Source organism: Schistocerca piceifrons, chromosome 5 (genome assembly GCF_021461385.2).
Source record: "Schistocerca piceifrons isolate TAMUIC-IGC-003096 chromosome 5, iqSchPice1.1, whole genome shotgun sequence".
NCBI lineage: Eukaryota > Metazoa > Arthropoda > Insecta > Orthoptera > Acrididae > Schistocerca > Schistocerca piceifrons.
The window spans coordinates 84651855-84670171 of record NC_060142.1 but is presented as its reverse complement, the minus strand read 5'-3'; the positions used below and the strand labels follow the sequence as shown (position 1 = coordinate 84670171).

At 39.2% G+C, this 18317-nt stretch overlaps 1 protein-coding gene across 1 annotated transcript in view; it reads left to right on the top strand.

Moving 5' to 3' along the window:
- Nucleotides 1-18317, top strand: part of LOC124798756 — a 144100-nt gene that overhangs the window by 55405 nt on the left and 70378 nt on the right. The window lies entirely within an intron of this gene.

Sequence of the window (18317 nt, the reverse complement as noted above, 5' to 3'; positions counted from 1 at the left end):
ACTCATCACATGCAATGAATATATGGATGGTAAATATACATAAATAACGTGCCAGGTGAGGATACAGTCTCTTCACGCAATGTACAAGTGGAGACTAGAATATGAAGGGCTTGTTTCAATAGTCGTACAAGTCCATTACCTCCACTTTTCTGTCGATAATGCTTCTGACATTAATGGTCCAAACAAACAGAAAGAAAGGTTCATCTCTAGCAAGAAGCCATATGCTTGAATATTTCTGGTATCTCAACTGCAGATTTTTCAGCGCTCATTTGACTTTAGGACTCTGTAGCTCAGAATGAACAAAAATGGACTTGAGCCACTACTGAAAAAAGCCCTTCGTATGTACCCTTACACCAACTCACCGAATGACCAGACTTGGTCAGGTAGGAGCACATTCTAAGTTTTCCAAGTCCACCAGTAACTCCTCTTCATTCAGCTCTTCCCTAACAGTTATGTCTCTCGCATTTATGGATCGGCAATCACGGATTGTTGTAATGGAGACATGCCATTTGAGTTTGTCACTATTTACGTGCAACAAGATTCTTGTGGTATGTGTGTAGCTCAGCGTAAATATCCCACTACATTCTCAACTGCTTAGTAGCAAAATCAATGAGAACATTAAAATATCGTGGGAAGGAGACTGGAATGAATTATTGGCCACTGGATTAAATTACTAGATTACTGTGAACCAGCCTATTGTACCAGCTCCCCTTTAGTTTCTCATAGGAAATCGGGTTGTTGGAGCAATAATTTGCAACCAACAGGCGGTATGACGAATTTTTTTACCACAGCGGTATTTAATTATCAGCAAGGCATAATCAGAACATTTTCTAACCTCTTTAGATACATCGTTCTCAACTAAATTACAGCATTTCAGACCAGGTAAAAGTTCCTTTTAGTTACCCATATTTATCGACATTTCTGGGTGCTGTGACATATTCCAAGTCTTTTTCATAACACATTAACTTCATTTAATATTACAAAGACGTTTTTTTTCTATAGCATCATACTACATAGAGTGGTCTTGAAAATTAAATGTCATTCAGTCAGTTACACCATTTCTAAAACATGTAACTTGACTGTGGTCTGTGTAGGAGAAAATTAATGCGAAGCAGACTGTAGCAAACATTTAGAAAATTATGTCGCTTTTGATTTCATTCTCATTCGGGCATCATCTTTATGCTGGCACGAATTTAACATCCTCTGAATATTTAGTGTTTCTATTCCTTATCTATTATATTATCTGGGAAGTAATAGTCATCACCCTCAGAGCAGTGATTTCACTAAAATTAAGCATTCCTAATTGGAACAATTTCGTCTTCAGTAAGTAGTTTTCATTCATCAACGGCTGTGAAAGCCTTGCCTGCAACAGCATCAGATGACAAGACAGTGCTCTGCAAAGTTCTTCAAAACCCACAAATGCATGTCTGAAGCTGACTTATGAAATTCGAAACCAAACACAACCATTAAATGTACTTTTTCTGGGATGTGAAGAATGGTTGTGATGAATATCTAGATTCTCCTTTTACCTAAATGAATTATCGTTTATCTATCATGGTTTAAAGTACTGATACCTGCCATAATAGACGGGAGTAAAATGAACATCAATGAAACACTTTCATTGAAAGTATGTTGTTCCGTGCATTCTGTAGTAACATCTGCTTGATGTGTCTTTTTCTCCTTTTTTCCCTGCGATGTCTGTAACTTACTATCCCAAATTCTGAAAAATGAGTCAACCATTGTTTTCACAACTCCTAGTCTTCTTGTTTGTTTAGTAGTAAGATTCAATTTGCAATCGGGGAACCCTTCATCACATGTTACATAATCTTTTCATTTATCATGATTTTAAATATTTTTCATCATGTGTAGCGTAAGCATAGGCAGCGTATGTTAAGTTTGGACGATGCACATAACGTAGGAGGACATTCAAATGTGTAGGTGGGGACAGTATATTTAAGGTTGAGAGGTGATACTTGTACCTGTAACTACCTGTAAATAAGTTATTTTTACTCTGTCATAGTATTAATACTTCACTGGAATTTGTACAACAATATAAACTAATCATTTTTACTTTTTTTACTCACATAATCGTTTTTTAATTCTGTTAACAAAACAGAACTCATGTGTATAGAGAAGTTGTACTATTTTTATAATAAAGCTCTGACGTTTTTCGTATGTATGTTGTGCTATATTTTCACAAGATATCTATATACATTCTTCACTTAGGAAGTTTGAAAACACATCTTTGTGAACAACATATTACACATTTATGAAAACTCAACATCGCAGCAGTTCTGAAGAAAAAAATATATATCATCACACAGGGAATTGACTGAGTATTAGCACGCGAGACAGCAGGTACGTTATGTACATTTATTTATGACTCTCTTTTAGCGAGAAAAGTGAGGAAAAACAGAGGGAGCCTGCTCTTGACTCCACTTTATTCGAGTTAAACTTCTCTTAAGTGTTTATCCAATTAGGAAACTTTTTTTTACGTGCTGGGTGCGACAACAGTATCATACAAAGTCGACAACATTAAAAAAAGTATATTCACAGTGGGGTTGGTGCGAGTAAACACATTAATTTGCCAACTCAGTGTCGAGATTTATTTGCCGCTGCTGCAACAGACCATTAAGTTGATAAACGCTCCCTTTTAAGGAGGAAGAGCAGTGTGTCTCCATAATACATTGACTGTTATGCATAACCTACTCTATGCACTGCCTGTCTTATTCACTGAAGTGTTTTATCGTCGACACTCTTTATTACAGAACTTTTTTAACGACTACAGCGATCTTATCTTTCTTTCCGTAGACAGAAATTGAGTATTGGCAGTTGTAACGCAGCATGATTTGGAAACTGTTTTTAATTAAGATCTATGCTGTTTCTACGCACTACAGACGTCATAATAACAACGTCCATCATAGAACTTATTTAAATTGTTTTCTTGTTATCTGAAAAAAAATGTTGTTTTGATTTTTCTTGGAATTTACCAGACGACTAATGTATGTGACTCTTTTTCTGTTTGTATTACAAATGACGATAACATAATTGCATACTTTTATTTTCGTCTAAGCTCAGTTGTTTGTGGTCTTGAAATGGTGTGTCGTATTAAGCCCAGCGAAAATATTAGCTTTCCATAGGAGACAACATACCAATTAAACATCAAGAAGGAAAGAGTGAGACAGCGTCAAAATTGGACGGAGAAGTGTGGTTGCAATGCAAAATGTTTGTGCCCGGCACGCAAACGTCCTCTCTCTTACGAACATATCTGCTAAAATTGCTGCTACGAAATATTACATATCTGAATATAAACAACTAAAAACAAAAAAAAGAATTTCAGTTAATGAAATAATTTATAAAATAATGATTTCTTTTATAGAGCACTCAACTCTAGAACAATGTCTGATTATACTATGGTTAAATAAACGTATCTTAAATTCGGTGCAAACGACGAGTAACTGCTACATTTATATGCAAGGTACATCTTTAACAACATCATCAGATACTCCGCTGCAATTCACTTCATTTTTAGAGTTCTCCACTCTGCTTAAAATCCTTTTATACTCTGAAACAGAAAGCAAATGATTACTAAGAAGGCATTTTTATAGAAAGTTGAAACAGCTTTGAAACAAACTGCCTCTTTAGCACACACTTTAAAGAACTGGAAGTATGTGTTAACGATTCATTAGTAATGAAACATTTCTTTCTGAATGTGTTGTTTCCTTAGAGATTGCCTCCGAGAAGCCTCTCTGTCTTTCGTAGATGTTAGTACACTAACTCCAATTGTCATGATGAAAGGAATTTCATCGCTGATTTTTACAAGTCTATAGAAAAGCGAACAAAGGGACTAATGAGGACCTATGATATTACGAGTAAATTCAGACAGAGACAGACAGTATAGATAGCCTGACAAATTATGGGATATTATTATTATCATTATTATTTACTGCCTGTGCCTGGCATGTGTTGAAATGCCTCTTTTGCTTTCTTAGTATGTGTAGTCATACAAAGGAGACACATTTATATATACAAAATAAATAAAAGACAATGATTTTTATGCGTTAAATTAAATTTGAATAGTTTATTCGAGGGCTTTAGGATGCACTTTTTTTGTCTTTCTATACTCTGTAAAGCTAAATAAATTTTCGGCTGTGCTACTCCTCATGCAAATAAGAGACTGCGCTCCGTACTGTTACTCCAAATCAAATAATTACAGGTACGCAGTACCAACGTATCGTCTTCGGATGTTTCTACATGTCGCCCCTTCTCGTCCACCTGCAGCAGTGGTAGGTATAAGTTACTCCGACAGTACTTTTACGCGAATGTGTCCTACACCAATTTTTTTTTAAATTTCTCTAGGTGTTTCTCAACTATGCTTTTTGGAACCTCTTCTTCAGCCGTAGTAGTTATCTTATTGTAACAGTAAATGTTGCCAGATACCAAGTAACACGTGTGCGAATTTTGGTAGAAGTTCATGCAGGCGTTACTGAAGTACACTCATATATCTTTGCACCTCCACCCCCTACCCACAAGTGTAGGGTGAAATGTCATGGTAACTGTCACCAATAAGTCTAGCGATCAAGAAAACTGTTAATTTAATATTAATGTGGCTTGTTGTGTAATATTTTTACATGACACATCTTTGAGCCCTAGTCCCACCTTCCCACCTGTAGGAGTGGCAAGGTATATTATCCCACAACATTTTTATCCAAAAATTGACTGAAATCATTCGAGACGATACTGAGTTAAGCTTTCTTGTCAGCCACTTTGCATCACTATCCTTACGGCTGGTAAGTAGTCCTTTTCACGACAGAAAGTTTCGCAGTCGCATACGCAAGTCGCAAATGTTTCATTGTTATAGGATGAATGTTGCAGGAACGCAAGGCAAATAAACAAATAAATATTCACTTTTATATGTAAAATATATAACAGTAAACACTGAAAATGTGATTATTTGGTCCATTTTGTATTTTATCACCAGTGAGACGCTTCTGTTATTCTTGAAAATAAATCCCAAACACTTGGTTGATCCTTTGATATTACTACCGGTTTCACAACGTTAGAGCTACGCCTTCACGTACATATAAATAAAGAAGAACAGTACATGAAGGATTTAGAAATTATAAACATTTTTAGAAATGGCAAGAATCTAGGGAGAAGAAAATATAAAGTGATACATAATATGTAGCTCACAAAAGCAATTGCAAATTTAGTGGACAACTTAATTATTTTCAGATCATTTACATGGAAAAGCTGAGCGTATTGGATATCCCATCATTCACAGTAAGGTTATAATAAATTCTTCGAAATAGTGATGAGAGTCATAATTTGAAACAAGTGGAATGAAGAAGAGGAGCATAAAATCAGGTCAGCTCGAAAAATAATAATAAAATTGTAAAATCAGCAAAGGGACCTTTAGGTGAACAGCGATACTAAACAAAAGTCGCGATCAAAACGCAGGATGTAGAGGAAAGAACTCGTTCCTTCAGAAAGTTGAGGTGAGAATACGAAGATATGACATAATAGCTGTTATTATACTTTATTAATATTGTGTGTAGCGGTTCGCGTCAGGCGAGAGTAAAAGACACGAGGCTGAAGAAGATATTATTTGAAGCGTACTCGCACGCTACTCACCGCGAACTAAGAGAGCTTTTGTTCTATGTCAACTGTTGTGAAAAGGTGGAGTGATCTTAATGAGTATGGAAGAATGTATTACGGCTTAAGAGAGAAGGCATTTTTGCGAGACAGCCATCTTTAATTGAAAGGCATTTTCTGATTTTGTGCGAGAATAATAAGCCAATAAACCAGTTTCTAAACAGCATAAAAAAGGTGTGTATTGTGTAAATTATTGCCCATCTTATAGTTTCACATTTTCAAATACTTGTGCATGCCTAGGAGACGACATTTCTTTAGGTTGTGGAAGCTCGAACCTCGAATACTGCAGCCGCGCGCAGTGGTCGCTCGGTCAGAGGCGGCTCCTCCCGCCGGAGGTTCGAGTCCTCCCTCGGGCATGTGTGTGAGTGATGTCCTTAGCGTTAAGTTAAGTCTAGGGACCGATAACCTCAGCGGTTTGGTCCCTAAGTAATTCATACATTTAGAATAGTACAGCTTACAGTCAACGTGCAGCAGCAGATCTCTAGTCTACCATACACAATCCCCTGAACATAAACGTCATCTAGTGACATTTGTTTGATTATTTATTCATTTCAAAGACCTTAAGTCTTTTCTTAAGGAGACTGAATACTGAAGAACTAATTCCTTGTATCAGTAATAATAATAATAATAATAATAATAAAATCAAAGCAGTAATTAAATGTTTAATAATAATAATAATAATAAAAATGTAAGCAGTTCATAGAGGTTACTTTTTGTCACTGAAAGGAAATTTTCAGCACAGATCTCCATACAATAACTGGGTTCAGGGTGAAATAATGACTCCTCTCATGATGATTCCATCTCAGTAAGGTTTTAACAATTTACCTATCACGTGAGAGGGAATTACACGTGATATGCTAACAGTCAGCCAAGGTGCGAGAAATGCAAAACTCAGGTATGCCCATACATCACCCAACAACAGAAACAGACCAGCTGCCCCATGGAAAAGCTTGTGTGGCCCTGAAACAGACCAGCTGCCCCGTGGAAAATCTTGTGTGATCCTGGTGTAGACAAAGTAAAGGCTGTAGCTGATCCAACTGTCTCAGCTGATGAACTGGACCAGTACTTCACGTTACCTACAACCATAACTGAACCACAAACGAAACAGAGACTCAGTGATTACTTCAGGGGATAAACGACTGTAGCCACAAATAATTCTATGTTCAGCATGTTATTTGCAACATCATCAAAAACCCCGTCATGTGTATCAGTTCACCAACTACTGGACGCGATGGCATCACGGTCAAAATGTTAAAGCTTATTGTTGACCCACTACTGCCAACTATAACAGATATTTTCAATCACACCATAACCCTTACATCTGGAAACAGGACATATAAGCCGTAACCTCAAATGGACGCTGCCACAGCACCCTCTAACAAACTACCTAACTACAAACAATGTACTAGATGAATACCAATCAGGCTTATGTAAACACCGCAGCACAACATCTGTCTTAATAAAGATAACAGATGACCTGTAGCTTGTCATGGAAGCACAAGAGGCGACTATCATGTGCTTCTTATACTTTAGTAAAGGCTTTGACAATGTCGATTTCGACACTTTACTTCCCAGACTTAGAAGCCTAGATTCCTCGCCAAGTGCAATGTGATGGTTTGTCTCATACCTGACATCTCGGCAGCAATGCATCATATCCGGCACCATTAAGTCACAATGGAGGCAGATAGCATCAGGTGGCCCATCGGGTTTGGTATAAGGTCCTACACTCTTTTCATTGTATGTCCATCATGTGTCATCAGTTTTGTCTTACTGCTTATACCACATGCAAGTTGGTGACCTTCAGTTGTATCTGAGTCAAAAACCAATAAAACTGAAGACAGGTATCGAGGATCTCAATACCGACTTATGAGCACTGTTAAAATGGCCGCTGGATATTGGGTTGAAGCTCAGCCCAACGTTACCAATTGGTCACTCTAGATTCATCAGCCCGAAATATCGGAAAACCCTCCCATCTTTAACCTGAATGGGACAAATATCAACTTCCCTCCTTGAGCAAAGAATCTAGGAGGAATAACAGCAAAAATTTACATTGGAATGAACACATAACTGCAATGTGCAAGAAGGCAGCAGCATCTCATAATGCCCTACAAAAAATAAAAACCTCTTCCCTCTTGACCTTTAAAACAAATTTGCACAAACACTTATAGCACCAGTTATTGATTACAGCGATGTTATTATGCGAGGCCTTTCTCAGGAAAGCTCACGGCTAGTTATGAATGCCTATGCGTGTCACATTTCTAATGTTCGACTCTTTGATCGGTTTTCAGCATCGTATGCACAGTTATCCTGACAGCATGGTGCACAGGGATTTCCATACCCACTGTCTTCTCTACTGTCTTATCAATGACCACTGTCCCTCATAACTCTCTTCGACCTCAATGCTCTTGTTCGAACAATGTGGGAGGAACACCCACTCCCATCATAGCAAAATCCTTTCTGTCTGCTCTATCAATCAACTACTTTTTCAACGGCCTTCTCAGTAGCTGGCACCTGGCTCTTGAATAATGTTTCGGATTACTTAGAGTACTGAACAACATTTACTGCTTAATTCTTTCCAACCTAATCTTCCTCGTTTTCTAGTATTTTTAGTCAGAGGAGCCTCTTTATATTTTCTTTCCCCAGAACTCACAATATGAGAAAACATCTATTTTGTACATCTATAACTTTTTTTTATATCAGCCATCATCATTATTTTTATTTTTATTGTCATTACTATTATTATTGTTTTCATTATTAGTGACAGCAGCTGCATAGTGCAGGTGCTGTCAGTATTAACTTCATTACTTCATAGGCAGTATAATTTACTTACACTGCCACTTCAGATATCATTCTAACTCTAGTTGGCACATTAAAATCAGTATTTCTTAGATAACTATCATGCAAAAAAAAGGTACTGTATGAGTGAAATCCAGGTTGGATGTAAATGACTGTCTGAGGTCCTATTCGGATCAGGATAAATAAATAAATAAAAATAAAATAAATGAAGTACTACAGCAAAAATTTCAAAGTTATGGTAGAGATGGATAGTACTGAAAAAAAATCTCTCTTTTTGTCCACTACTATTGACAGATTCAATAACATCCAAGTTCGGTCCATCTTAATATTCACAGGCAATAAGTGCGTTGGAAAAGTTTTAGCTTCCATCCCTCAAGAAAAGATCTTGAGCTTGTGACTTATTAATCTTGATTACATCGTTGTAAAGCTGACTGTAAGTCAACTCATGTAGAATTTTCACTTTCTTTCGAAGTGCAACCATATGCCAAGGTGCTGTGTAGCTGTCTCGCACTAATGTGTAACTTTGGATGCGTCAGCTTCACACATGCTTAATTCAGTTCTCTGTTTTCTTCAGAGGTGGTTTCACAAAGTGATCAATAGCTCTTTTCATATCAATGACTTGCTTCCCTTGTAGATGCTTAAAAAGCTCCCACTCTTCTTGATTCTGTTTCTGACGTGAAATGAAGGGTAAATCCTGATCGTTAGGCAAAAAGAATGAGGGGACAAGGCTATACTTACGTAGGGCTGAAATTTTTTTTATTCTGAATATCTCTTCCATCTGAAACGAAAACAAAATCTCCTCTCAAATCTTGTCTATTTTCGAAATGCGTTTCATCACTGGCAAGGTCGTAAGTGCTAAAAGTGTAACATCAGAGTTAACTCACATAAAATATTGCCTTATTTGTTAGTTGAGGTATGTAGTCGAACGATAGTATTGTCTCTAAGTCATGTCACACATTGTGAACCAAGCGCCGTTTTACATCATAAAATGCTTCCACTTTTTATTAAGTGAACTTCTTTCTCCACACTGTTGCGTACAGCACTGCTCATCCCCATTCCACAATTACATATTTCCTTACCCATAATTTCTCTATTGCTCTCATCGTATGATAACGGTTTTCCAACAAAACTGATGAGCTGATAGAGTGTCTTTCACATACTAAACTATGAATAAATTCATGAGCTAAGTTTATGATTATAATTCGCAAAAATTGGGTATATTGTTCGTCAGGCGAAGAAGAGACGAGGAATTTACGAGGGTTGTCCATAAAGTAAGTTCCGATTGGTTGCAAAATGGGTACAACAGTGAAAACCCAATGAAGCTCTGCACAGATGGGTAGAGTCTCTAGTATGACCACCGATCGCATCAAGACGCTCTTTTCAGTTGTGAGCGCACTGTGAGCGAGTAAAACTGCCTAGAACAACGATTCTCCCGCCAAGAAGGAGAGCCCGCTGAGAGGCATCGCCTTAATGAATGCAGCCCACCTAACACAACTGCCACGCACTTCCTTCTTCATGGCAATTCTCAGCCGTACCCTGCAGGGGCAGTGAAGACGCTCCTGCAGCATTTTCGATGGGAAGTGTTCGATCACCCACAACACAGTCCTAACTGGCTCGTCCTGGGTATCATCTCTGTTCACATGAAACGCTGGATAAGAAGAAAACACTTGGGCGCAAGCTACGCACTATAGACCAGCGTAGAGAATTGTCAGAAAGCACAGGCGGCTGCCTTCTATGACGATGGTGTTGGAAATTTGGTATAACGCTCCGTTAAATGTCTGAGTCGGAGCGGCGACTATGTAGAGAAGTATCTTGAAAGTGTAGCTAACTCTTGCGAATAAAATGTTTCTGATATTCACTGTAGTTTTCATTTAGCGACCGATCGGAACTTACTTTCTGGACAACCCTCGTATCACCACAGAGCGTAAGTAACTTCAGTAAGCATCACGCTTCGCGGCTTGGTCAGTTTTACTACAACCACTTCTGATCATTATGAAAGGGGTGCATGTGGTTAGCGATAACAATGATAAAACTGTGTCAGATGACAGTGAGCCACATGAATGTCTCACAAAGCATATAATTGTCAAAAGCAGGCTGCATAGGACATTGGTGCAAGTTTTGAGCTGATGTTCTCTGGAACACAACGTGCCTCCATGACAGTCGACTGACACTTAAACTACAATTTACCGTTGTTGACACTACTCCAGACGTAACTAATTATTTAGTTGACCGAATGAAGTTGTATGAGGGTGGTCTGCCAAGTGTGGTAAACTTTCTAAAGCGATATAACTGCTAGTAGACATGAATATTGTAACGATTTTGTTCAAATAGAAGCAACGAGCAATCTTCTGTTTTGGTAGTGCTATGGAATTCGGTCGATCAAATATCGACTGCGACCACTCGAAGTTTTCCTAATCGCTTATTTCAGAAGGTGGGGGATCCTTTGTGCATCATTACCAAAATTTTCGTGTGGTAAAAGTTCTGATGTAACATAAAAGGCACTTTTGGATTCCACATAAAATTGCTTGAATTTGTCTGCTGTTTACACATCGACTTTTTTATCTCTATGTATTTTATCAACTTTAGTCGCCCGATTCTGGTTTTCGTACTTGGTTTCTCTTTTATAAACTATCCGCAGCATTAAGAACATATACTCACTGCAAGTCAGAACCACCATTTATTGGTAATGCTGTAATATATTTTTTGTCTGGCTGGGGGGAGAGGGGGTGAGGTTTTCCATTAACTAATCTTGAGAATCCTAATAGGAGAACACTGCCCACTCTACATTTTGGCATTTCCCTTCAAAATCACTCTGAAATAACTGCAGTCGATCTACCAGGCCGAAATATGTCACTATTGGTTAAGGTTTCATCCAAATGACATATTCTGCTTAATATTAATTAGATTAAACTTTGATACATATACACCTATACCACAAAGAGACGCTTTGCTCTGAACAAATCCCAGTCCAGACTGCTCAATTATTCCAATCTCTGCGTTTCCTTAAAGTTTTTACACTCCACAGTTCCTTCTTGGACTCGATGTCATAGCACATGTCCTATCATCCTCTCCCTTCTTCTTGTCAGTGTTTTCCATATGTTCCTTTCTTCGCAGATTCTGCAGAGAACCTCCTCATTCCTTATCTTATTAGCTCATCTGATTTCCAATAGTCAAGTGTAGCACCACCTCTCAAATGTGTCGATTTTTTTCGCCTCCTGTTTTCTCACATTCCATGATGCGCTACCATACAATGCCGTGTTCCAAACAGGACATTCTCATAAATTTCCACCTCAAATTAAGACCTTTGACTGACAGCAATAGATGTCTCTTGGACAGGAATGCCATCTTTTCTTATCCTACTCTGCTTTTTATGTCTTCCTTGCTTGGTCCGTCTTGGATTTTTTGCTTCGAAGGTAGCAGAATTCTTTAACTTTGTCTACTTCATGACCACCAATTTTGATTTTAAGTGTCACGCTATTCTCATTTCTTAGCTTTCTCTTTTTCCGGTTTACCCTCAGGTCATATTATGTAGTCATTAGATTGTTCATTCCATTCAATAGACCCTGTAATTCTTCTTCATATACAATGACGATAGCTATGTCATCTGCAATTATCATCGTTGATATTATTTCACCCCGAATTTTAATACCACTCTTGAACCTTTTCCTTTATTTTCGTCTTTGCTTCTTCGATGTATAGATCGAACAGAAGGGGCAAAAGACTGTTGCACTGACTTATCTTCGTTTTAATCCCAGCATCTCGTTCTCGGTTTTCGTCTTATTTTTCCTCTCTTGGATCTTGTACATATTGTGTATCACCTATCTTTTTGTGTAGCTTACTCCAGTTTTTCTCAGAATTTCAATCATCTTGCATCATTTCACACTGTAAAACGCTTTTTCCTCGTCGACAGATCCTAAGAGTGTCTTGATTTTTCTTCAGTCGATCTTCCTTTATCAGGAGCAAGTCACAACTACCTCTTTGATGCCTCCACCTTTCCTAAAGCCAAACTTATCGTCTCCTAACAGATCCTCATTTTTTTATTTGTCACGTGTATATTATTCGTGTCAGCAACTTGGATGCATGAAATGTTAAGCTGATTCAGTAATAGTTTTGCACCACCTGCCCTTGCTATCTTCGGAATTGTATGGCTGATATTTTTACGAAAGTCTGATGGTATTTCGCCAGTACCATAGATTCTAGACACCACTTGAATCATCGTTCGCTTCTTTTTTCCCCCAGTGATTTTAGAAATTCAGATGGAATGGTATCTGTCCCTTCTGCTTTAATTGATCTCGAGTTTCCCCAACGTCTTTTAAATTCTGACTCTAATATTGGATCTCCTGTGTCAGTGTTTATAAAATCGAATAAAATTTGCAAAGAACCTGGCAGTATGAGACCACTTTTCGGTATAACATTGCTCTCTCTCTGCCTTGATGCATACACTGATTCGGTTGACTTGGGTGTCACATCCTGAGCCAAGCTGTCCCACAACTGTTTTGACATTCTGGACACTGGCACTGGGACGGAGTTAACGTCACAGGTGGTCCCAAATGAGACCTATCGGGGACAGATGTGGGAATACTGCTGTCCACGGGAGTACCTGAACGTCACATCTACATCTACATCTACATTTATACTCCGCAAGCCACCCAACGGTGTGTGGCGGAGGGCATGCGGTTATTTCATAGAGACGAGCCTTGCCCTGTTTAAAAATGGCAGCAAGATAGTGGAGCATGAAAGTTAACACAGAAAGTATTAAGTGCGTGCCGTACCGTTGGGCAGACAGCCGTGTCCTACAGTCATATCAGACGGTTTCTCACAACATGACGCCGGAATTAACATGCTATGCATCCCCAAAACAATGGAAATGTGCGAGGCCTGTCCAGGTAGCTCCCTTATTCGCCAATGATAGTCATCAGGGGTAGTGCAGAATCGCGATTCATCGCTGAACACAATGCAACATTATCTTCAGCATTCCATGCTCCCACTCCAAATGTAGTCGTTTGTGTTGTCGTTTTAACGGCGGCCTGTGCATGGGATGTTAGTCGCTAGTCCAGCTGCTTCTGATTTCCGACCACTGGTGCGGGAAGACAGAGAATGTTGCAGGGATTCCACTGACTGTTCTCGGAGGCAGGCGCAGATGTGGTTAGGCTGTCTGGGCTGTGCTTGGAGTACAGTAAGCCGACTCTCCCTCGTAGTGGTGAGACGTGATCGACCGGAACCTGATGGTGGATACGTCCATACGGTACTACATCAGGCCACTGTCAGATACGAATGCCGCGTAAATCGACAAGCTGGCCAAATGGAGACACATAATGAGGCCCATTTCAAACTCCTGTCAGGTGCAGACAACGCTGGCTCACCGTGCAGACAACGCTGGCTCACACGATTACGCAAAAATCCGTGTCTTTCAAAATAATCGGTCAAGACCTGACCCTGTTCACACCCGTGTTATAACCTACCAAGCCTGGTAACAAAACTAAAGATGACCATCACTAACACTCTCTGGTAGCCTTTCTACAAGTTACGTAAAATAGCAACTAGAATCATTTACATACCTTCCACTGCTGCGTACGCGTACGTCTCCTGTATGCTTCCACATTCCGTTTAGTTTTCATTTAGAGATTATTTATAGTGATTTTGTTTTTGTACGTTTTAGCCCCTCTATCCCTACGTCAGACGAGTTCAATCAATATATTAATAACAAGATTTGCATTCAAACAGAACCGACAAACTCTGAAGATTTACAAACTATGTGATTCACTTATTCATACTGAAAACTGGCTTTCAGTGTTACTGGAAACTGCAGAAATATTAATTTGGTTCATAAGATACCTTGCCATTATGAGGCAGAGCGTCTTTAACGCCATAGGAATGACGTCACAAATCATCATAATGAACGAAACGGCCTCAGCTAAAAATAGGCACGACACGAAAGCATCATAACCTCTGTAAGATTATTAGTGTGTCTGTCAAACGAAAGTATAATTATTTGTCAGAGCCAATATCCGAAGATAAACTAGAAGATATAAAGAAACAATGCCAAAACACAGAAGCCCAGGAGTAGAAGGTATCCCCTATGAATTTTATAAAACTTTCTGGTCAGTCATCAAGGAAGAGTAAACGGAAGTAGTGAGAGAGTAACAAGAGTGCAGGCACTTATATTCCGACAAAGCACCTGGAATAATTGTACTGATTCCCAAGAAAAAGAAACCACAAAGAATAACGGATTTCAGTCCGATACCATTCGTATACGCAGACTCAAAAATCATTCCTCGTGTTATAGCGGCAAGATTAAAACAAACATCTGAAGACATCCCTGTGGCGTAACAGATTGTAGCGTATCTGGGAAAGCATAACAGATGGAATTTGTTTCTTAAGGAACGCGACCTTCTACTCAATGCAGCATAACGTACAAACAGTGGGGCTACTGAAAATCGATTTAGAAAAACGCTGATTGTGAATAGTGTGGTGGCAACATTTATTACACCATGTGAAAGTAGAAAAATGCCTTTTTGCTGCTAAGGGGTAAATAAACAAACATCAGAGAAATTTTTTTTGTTTGACACCAATTTAAAACCACATCTAACATTATATCAAGCAGTGGAGGAACCAGCAATTATAATTTATTCTTCTTAGGTCTTCAACCACCAGGTTGGTTAGCACCAGTTCGCAGCCACAAGATAAATATAAACAGATCAGATGGAGTTATGAATTTGGCAAATTGCTAAGGACTTGATTTTTATAAACAAAACAACAAGGAATAGGAAGGTGTCAGCAGCAATCTCACTCACTAGTGGCCGGCTGCTGTGGCCGAGCGGTTATAGACTACGGTCGCAGGTTCGAATCCTGCCTCGGACATGGATGTGTGTGATTTCCTTAGATTAGTTAGGTTTAAGTAGATCTAAGTCTAGGGGACTGATGACCTCAGATATTAAGTCCCATAGTGCTCAGAGCCATTTGAACCACTCACTAGCGCTCCATGTTACAGGCTGCTTAGATACGGGAAACGACGAGGATCTACCAGCAATAAAGCACATTTATCGAAGACTATATATTACCTGTGGCAGTGCTTGCATACAAGTAGCTTCGTTATGATCGTGGGTAAGTAAGCTACCGTACTTTCAATTACAACAGCTACCCTTATGTGACTGCTTGTTTCGGAAAGCATAGGTCGTGATGTGCTCCCCGCTCTACCCTCTCTACTCATGCTATTTAAGCACTTATACATGCACTTTATGCAACAAATAGTGTGCAGGTATGAATTACACACAGTGAAGATTGTATAAACATTGCATTCATTATTATGGTATATTGAAAGTTATCAATTTTGGACCGTTAGTTACAACTGAATAAAATGCAATTTTAGTGCCATACGCGTTTCATCTTTGTTCTCTGAAAGCATCTTAAGGCACATTTTTGATTATACTATTTAGTTTACATTTTGGTGGTTCAAATGGCTCTGAGCAGTATGGGACTTAACATCTGTGGTCATCGGTCCCCTAGAACTTAGAACTACTTAAACCTAACTAACCTAAGGACATCACACACATCCATGCCCAAGGCAGGATTCGAACCTGCGACCGTAGCAGTCGCGCGGGTCCGGACTGCGCGCCTAGACCCGCTAGACCACCGCGGCCGGCTTACATTTTTGGGACGATGTATATACGAAGTTATGAACAGTTCTTGTGGTTGGCTTTTCTATGGTGTAGCAATAATTTAAAACTCTGCTTAGAAGTTCCGTGGATGTTGTTCTACATGTTGTGTTTCCGTTCCATTTTCGCCTTGTTCTGCTTCTTATAACTGCCATCGGTAATTCTGTTTTTGAGACTTCATAGCATTAGGAAATGAACAGTTGCTTTTATTCTATGTTTTGGTTTGTGTTGCCGATTACCGCTATTATTGCCAAAGACCGAATGTTATGGCCGGCGATTGAATGATATCTATGATGTGTGTGTGTGTGTGTGTGTGTGTGTGTGTGTGTGTGTGTATGTGTGTGTGTGTGTGTGTGTGTGGGCGTGTAGGTACGCATTTGTGAACTGCTATTTCCTTTGGTATGGTTTTGTGATAGTATGTGTACATTTTTAAGTGTTTGAATATATATACATATACAGGGTAAGGCAGCTACGTTATAACACCTCTTGTATCTCCCCAACCGTTATAGATACAAAGATGCAGTTTGGACAGTGAATTGCAGGGACAGGGCTGCTTGAATGCATCACATTTAATGTTTGTACTATTTTTTTATTACAGAGATATGAGACTATCTTTGTTTTTTTTAAATGGAACCCTATGTTAAATTTTAGGGCAACATGATGGACTTAAAAAGACGGTTTCAAGTGTGTGTATATCATAATATTTAGGCGAATAGCTTTTGAGACACAGATATGTTCTCGCATCGCGTTCGTCCTTCGAAGCGGCGTTGTCCAATGCGACCTTTCATGTTGACCATTGAGGAACTTAACAGGGAGGTCCACTGACCGTGACCGGGCCAAATATCTCACGAAATAAGCGTCAAACGAAAAAACTACAAAGAACGAAACTTGTCTAGCTTGAAGGGGGAAACCAGATGACGCTATGTTTGGCCCGCTAGATGGCGCTGCCATAGGTCAAACGGATATCAACTGCGTTTTTTTTTTAAAATATGAACCCCCATTTTTATTACATATTCGTGTAGTACGTAAAGAAATATGAATAGTTGGAACACTTTTTTCGCTTTGTGACAGATGACGCTGTAATAGTCACAAAGATATGGGTCACAATTGTAGACGAACAGTTGGTAACAGGAAGGTTTTTAAAATTAAAATACAGAACGTAGGTGCGATTGAACATTTTCTTTCGGTTGCTCCTTTGTGAACTTATCATTTCTGAGAACGCATACTGTTACAGCGTGATTACCTGTAAATACCACATTAATGCAATAAATGCTCAAAATTATGTCCATCAACCTCAAGGCATTTGGCGATACGTGTAACGACATTCCTCTCAACAGCGAATAGTTCGCCTTCCGCAATGTTCGCACATGCATTTACAATGCGCTGATGCATGTTGTCCGTGGGTCACGATAGCAAATATCCTTCAACTTTTCCCACAGAAAGAAATCCGGAGACGCCAGATCCGGTGAACGTGCGGGTCATGGTATGGTGCTTCGACGACCAATCCACCTGTTATGAAATATGCTATTAAGTACCGTTTCAAGCGCACGCGAGCTATGTGCCGGACATCCATCATGTGGGAAGTACATCGACATTCTGTCATGCAGTGAAACATCTTGTAGTAACATCGGTAGAACATTACGTAGGAAATCAGCATACATTGCACCATTTAGATTGCCATCGATAAAATGGGGCCCAATTATCCTTCGTCCCATAATGCCGCACCATACAGTAACCTGTCAAGGTCGTTGATGTTCCACTTGTCGCAGCCATCGTGGATTTTCCGTTGCCCAATAGTGCATATTACGCCGGTTGGTGAATGACGCTTAGTGTCTAAATAGAACGCGTGCAAAAAATCCGTCATCGTCCAGTAATTTCTCTTGTGCCCAGTGGCAGAACTGCACACGACGTTCAAAGTTGTCGCCATGCAATTCCTGGTGCATAGAAATACGGTACGGTTGCAATCGATGTTGATGTAGCATTCTCAACACCGACGTTTTTGAGATTGTTTTAAATGCTCTGAAAATGTTGAATGGTTTGTTTCCTATTTCCAAGACCGATGTGTCCTTTAAACTATGTTCTAAAATTCCTACAAGCCATACCTATGTACTGCATCACAGCTTTGACATTCAAGTATGTATATTCCTGATGAATGGAATTTGTCTGCCTTGGTTGTTGTCTGGCTTAAGTTTGACTTGAGGGTTTGCACAG